Genomic DNA, 6,000 nt, shown 5'->3' on the forward strand with positions numbered 1-6,000 from the left:
CGCACACACACACACGAAATCTCTATTTCAAAATGCTGTATCTGAATAAAGTTTTTGAAAAACACAGTGTGAGCCAAACAAAAGCCATCTGGGGCTGGATTCAGCTCAGAGGCTTCCAGTTTTCAGCCTCTGCTAGAGGCGTTAAAGGTGCTTGAGCCGGGAAGTCACAGATTGAAAGTGGCACTGTTGGACAATAACTGTGCGGGTGATACACTGTATATCTCGACAGAGGAATCGTCTGCAGGCAAGAAGCCCAGCTAGAGGGCTGGCGCGCCAGTTCCTGGTCCATGCAGTGCACACTGAGCACCGAGTATGTGCCATGCTCTGTGATAAGGGCTGTTCTAGAAAAGAACTAAGGTGGCACCTGCAGGAATAAAACCAAGACGTCCTTCCTCTCTCTCCCTCTACAGCTCCACCCCCTGCAGTGTCAGGACTCCCCAGAAGCCTCTGCCTTCTCGCCCTGAGCAGATGGGTGGCCTTCTGGTTACGTGACTGTTATTTTGGGCCTGACCTTGTCCCTGGGTCAAGGGCATCTCTGGGTTTCTGTCTTGTTCTTGAGTCTTACTTTCCACCCGAGGGCTAATGTCTTGCTTTCCTAGTTCAGACACCTTGTCTTGGTGACTCAGCCACTACCTCCTCCTCTCTGAGACTGGCTCCATGGCTTAGATGGTTTTTGCAGCTTTATTGAGATAGGATTGATATATAACATTGTGTAAGTTTGAGGTGTACAATGTGATACTTTGATATACTTACTGTATTGCAAACTGATCACCACCATAGCAGTAGTTAATATCTGTTATCACCTCACGTAATTACCATTTCTTTTTTGTGGTGAGAACATTGAAGATTCACTGTCTTAGCAACTTTCAAGTATATAATACAGAATTATTGACTATAATCACCATCCTGTACATTAAATCCCCAGAACTTGTTTGTCTTGTAACTGCAAGTTTTTGACCAACACCTCCTTGTTTCCCTCAGCCCCCCAGTCACTGGTAATGACCTACTTTACGTTTCTATGAGTTTGGCTTTTTTAGATTCTACATATAAGTATCATTGTACAGTATTTGTCTTTCTCTGTCTGACTTACTTCACTAAGCATAATGGCAGGATTTCCTTCTTTCTCATGGCTGAATAATACTCCATTGTCTATACCTCCATCCTGGGGGCTCCCCTCCATCTCCAGGAGAAATGCCTGCACTCAGGGACCTTCTGGAGAATGAGGAGGGGAAGGCAGACCTCTTGAGATGAGAGAAACAGTCCTAACATGGAGCTTAAGTTCTGAGTGTTTTTGATGGGTTACTTTAAATGTTTTTGCTTTTTCTGCCGTCAGATCAACAGGACTTGAGGGGAAGAAAAGAGTATATATTTACATCCCCCACCCCACCCAGCACACACTGTATATCAGGCTGCTGTGCAGAAATTGGAGAGAAAAGACCTTATGAGTGAAGGCTGTACAATCACATACGATGTTTCGTGTCTGGATATTGGGAACGAGGGAGAAGAGACGTGTAACCAGACTGCACCTCTATGGTCTAACCACCTCCTCTAATGGGCAAAAGTGAAGTCAAATAGTTTGTCTTATTACAAGTGGTGACTTCTGACCCTACGGCTGCAAAGGATCTTAGAAACTTTCCCAGTTAGCTTTGAAATGCTGCTGGTGTAAGTGAGAGTTGATTATATATGTGTGAGATAATTTGAGAAAATAAACTATAAATCTTTGATGTCAGTGTTAATTTGGTCTTAAACTTCACTGTAGAATTGATTAAGCTCATCTTAGGGTTTGAAGAAATCTTAGGGGTAATTTAATTCAACTTGACCCAATACAAAAATCCCCAGCAGTAACACTGTGATGTTTTATCAGTAAGGTGAGCGCCTTGTGGGCACGGACTGTGTCTGATTTATTTTTGAATTCTCAATGCCTTGCATGGTAAGTGCTGCTTAAACGTCTTAGTGGCTGTTCATATACTGATTAGTTGGTCAGAAGCAAAGCAACATATTTAAAAATATGTGGTCAAAGGAAGTTTCCAAGTCTAGATTTTTGTTCATTGTAGACAGAAGTTTATCAGGGCTAAACCACAGATTCTGGGGTAGGTGAGAGAAACAGCTAAATCAATGACTGAAATGGGGATGTTCAGACTACGCAGAGGTTAACATTCTTATTTTCTATGCTGACATATCAGGGTTAGAAATGAAAACACTTTGTTCAGAGAAAGTTCAAATGGTGGTAGACCTAAATCTTGTCTAGATCAAGAAACAGATTTAAAAAAAAAAAACTCTTCAAGACTTTGAGGCGACCTACCCTTATTTATTTATTTATTTATTTATTTATTTATTTATTTATCTATCTATCTATCTATCTATCTATCTATCTATCTATCTTTTGGACCTACCCCTTTTTTAAAAATAGCCAGGTGGACTACAGAATCCTGACTTTAAAATATGCTTTTAATATGAATACTTTTAAGATTGAAAAAAAGATTTCACACCTGGGAATAAGGGAAAAACAGTGACTCTTCTCTCGTAGGGATCAGTGCTATCCCATCTGAGAGGACAAATTAAGAATGCCACTTGGGTCGGCACGATCTGAGCAGCAGCAGGGCCTGGGGACCTTCTGATAGGAACAGTCACAGCAGGGAGTGAGCCCAAGTAATAAAATCAAAACACTTGCCAAAATGACGAGGCCCAAATTGTTGCATCTCCATAGTAACAGAAAACACAATGTTTATACCCTTATTTACCCTTCTGTTCAACCCAAAAAATGCATGGCTTTTGCCATGGTAACGCCCACATCATATATGCATGTATCGCTTCAGATATGCAGACTGCCGTTCTAAAAACAACAAACACATACCAAGACGTGCGCGTCATGTGAAACCTCTACTCATTTTACAATGTTTTGATGGAAAAATGTGTCCTGCCGGACCTTGACATCTCTTTCTCAAGAACTGTTTTCCAATTTCAGTGGCAGGAAACCCAGGTGTCTCTCTGCTGCTTTCTCTGCCTCTGAAGTCACGGTGAGAGTGATGGAGACGTGCCACCCGCTGGCGGGTGTGGGAGGAGGTTCAGGGTAAGTGTCAGTGATAGGACAGGTTGGAGGGGGATTGTGGCTCCGAAAGGAGAGGGGAGGATGGCTCTGTGGCCACCATGCCTGACCCTCCTGTATGGGTGAGTGGAGGAAGCGGTCATTTATGTCCCCAGAGTGGTATGAGAAGCCTGGGAAGGCCTCTTTTCCTCAGGCTTTTTCCCCCCTGCATTTACATCAAGGGTTGAAATTCAGACAGCCACATCTTCCATCGCATCAGCAATGATGCCTCTTGTAATGTGATTATCTAGGTGCATTAGGCACGAACCGCAAAGTAGCCAGTACCACCCTGGCCATCTAAGTGGATGCATCGGCTTGTCCAAGCCCAAAGAGGATTAGACTTCGGACTGATAAGAAGACAGGGCGGAGGAGATGGAGGGTGCTGGAGGGGCTGGGTGGCTTCAGAGTTTGGGGACTTCAGAAGAACTGGATTCTGGGTGGCTGAGGGATGGGGCTCAGGCTACTGAAAGGGGATGGGGGTCAGACGAATGATCAAATAATTTGAGAAATATTGATTGCATCAGCTGTGTGACAGATACCAAGCTCTGAAAAGAAACTTTACAGTTTTGTCTGGGGCTGCCCAGGCCTTCAGCTTTCTAGTTTACCCTGCTGTTGGCCTGACATAAAAGCCTGGGGTCTGGCTGAGAATCAAAGGCTCCACGCTGTACCTTGTGGCCTCCATCCCCATCCTCTCCAGAGCCCTTCGCGACAGCATCTTTCCCAGCTTCGCATCTTTGGGATGACCAGTACATCCACAAGAGAGGGCACTCTTCCATCACTCACCAACACTTCCTGTCCTTATTTTATTTGGCACTTTGCTTCTCTACTTTTATTTCTGGTTTTATGGCCACTATTTTTGGTAGCTTCTGACCCAGATAATCTTGAGGAAAGGTTATGAGTGCCCTTATCTGAGAGCAGGTCTGTTATGTTCAGTTCCCAGCTCTGAGTCCCATGGGCAGTAGGTGTTTCTGGCTGCCTGGTCACGTTAGTCAGGCTGTGCTCTGCCGGGGTGATGAACGCACTCCAAAATCTCAGTGGCTTAGCATGTGAAGGTTTATTTCTTGTTCAAGAAAAGTCTGGCAGTTCCCTAGGGCGTTTAATTCCTCCCTGGCGTTGAGTCAGAGATGGAGGCTGCTTGACATCCTATTAATGCTTTTAGAAGCAGAAGACAGAGTTGGAAGCTTGCGCACTGGCTCTTCAATATTTCAGTCCAGAGGTGACGGGATCACTTTCACTCACGGCTCATTGGCCAGAACCAGATGCATGGTCAGCCCCCAACCATTGGGGGTGGGGGGAGTGGCTGGGAAATGAGGCTGAGCTCATGAATATTCAGTGAGCAGTGAATGTGTCTGCCATACATGTGGTGCCTGAAAAGGTACCCCACCTTCTCAGACTTGTGGTTCCAACAACAGCGGTGACAGGGTGAAGTTAGGGCGAAGTGGTCAGTTGTTGAGAGATCCAAGTGAAATCTTCTGAAGACATCACATGAAAGTAGGAAAAAATATATGTGCTGCTTTCACTAGGAAGGTGCCTTTCTCTCGAGAATTGTCCTCAAACAGTTCAGACCAGCCAGAGACCTGCCGTGGGGCTGAAGAGGCCCCTCGGAGGCACCACATGTTCCTTATTTCTCTCCTAGTACGAGCTGGGAATGGCTCCGGGTGTGAAAAGGTTCTTGGCTGGAGCTTCTTGACCGTTCCAGGTGCAGTCCCCCAGGGCCGGCAATCTGCCTGTTGCTTTTGTGTCTCAGCAGTCTGACCCGGGTTCCCGGCACCACAACCCCCTGATTGTAACCATGTATTCTTTTGCCAAAGATATCGGAAGCTGGCACGTCAGAGAAACTGTGTCTCTGCTTTAGAGACACAGTTGTTCTGGAAAATTACTGAACTGTATCCAAATTATAAAAACCAACCTCTCAAACTCCAACAGTTGCTGACCGGGAATACTGTGATGATGAATCAAAAGAGGTGTAATGACACCAGCACAGCAGCGAGTGTCAGCTCTGAGGAGCAGTGTGAAGCGTCGGCCGAGGACCTGGGAAACACATCAAGAGCCTGGTGACGAAGTGCGCCCTCTGCGGTGCCGGCGAGGCAGCCGCCTGTGCCGTCGGTCTTGCCGACGGGAGAAGTGGTATGAGACCCGCTGAACAGCCCTTCCCGTGCGAGGCTGCCTCTTTCCACTCAGGCACCAGATCCATCCTGACATTGCTGTCAGTCTGTCCCACACAGTTTGGTTGAGCTAAATTAATTAAATTCAACATTTGATTAAATTAAACATAATGCCACATGTGAACCTGAACGTTTGCATGTTTGCCGTCATTGCTTCCAAAATAAGGTCATAAGTTAAAAGAAAGTAAGTCCTGTGTATGGAGGAATATATTGGTTAGATCTTATCTGAGATCTTAGACATTTGAGCCTGGAGATGACCTTACATCTAGGGCGGGAGAATTATTAAGAAAAATTCGTATTATGATCATAGTTGGGGACAGAAAAGCAAAGCAGGAAAGATGACCATGGTTTCCCGTCCATTAAAGCACCACGTTGTAACCAATATCCTTTCTTATCATGAATGTCTTTGTTTTCGAGTGACTGATTACTCAGTGTTAGTAACACCAGAGGCTCCCTTGTTTGGCCCTCATGACAGCTCTGAAGGGCCGGTGGGCCAGGTAGGGATGGAACCATGTGCAACCATGCAGGCTCTTTCCTGAAAGACTTACCATCTTTTACTGCGTACATGTGTGCCGGGGAGAAGGAAGTAAGCAGACTTCTCAGAGATTCCTAGACCCTGGCTCTGAACTGACACTAATTCCAGGAGATCCCAAATGCAGGGCGTGAAGGGCAGATGATCGATGGAATTTTAACTCAGTTCTGTCTCACAGTGGGCCCAGAGGGTCTCCAAACCCATCTTGTGCTTATTTC

General features: G+C 45.6%; 1 long non-coding RNA gene across 1 annotated transcript in view; it reads left to right on the plus strand.

Moving 5' to 3' along the window:
• The window catches only part of LOC140689100 (uncharacterized), a 31,063-nt gene extending 25,697 nt beyond the window's left edge, over positions 1-5,366 (plus strand). The window contains exons 2-3 of the long non-coding RNA XR_012063975.1: positions 2,966-3,070; positions 5,012-5,366. This is a non-coding gene — a long non-coding RNA (uncharacterized lncRNA). The remainder of the gene's footprint in view (positions 1-2,965; positions 3,071-5,011) is intronic.
• Positions 5,367-6,000: the final 634 nt, after the last annotated feature.

Source organism: Vicugna pacos, chromosome 25 (assembly GCF_048564905.1).
Source record: "Vicugna pacos chromosome 25, VicPac4, whole genome shotgun sequence".
NCBI lineage: Eukaryota > Metazoa > Chordata > Mammalia > Artiodactyla > Camelidae > Vicugna > Vicugna pacos.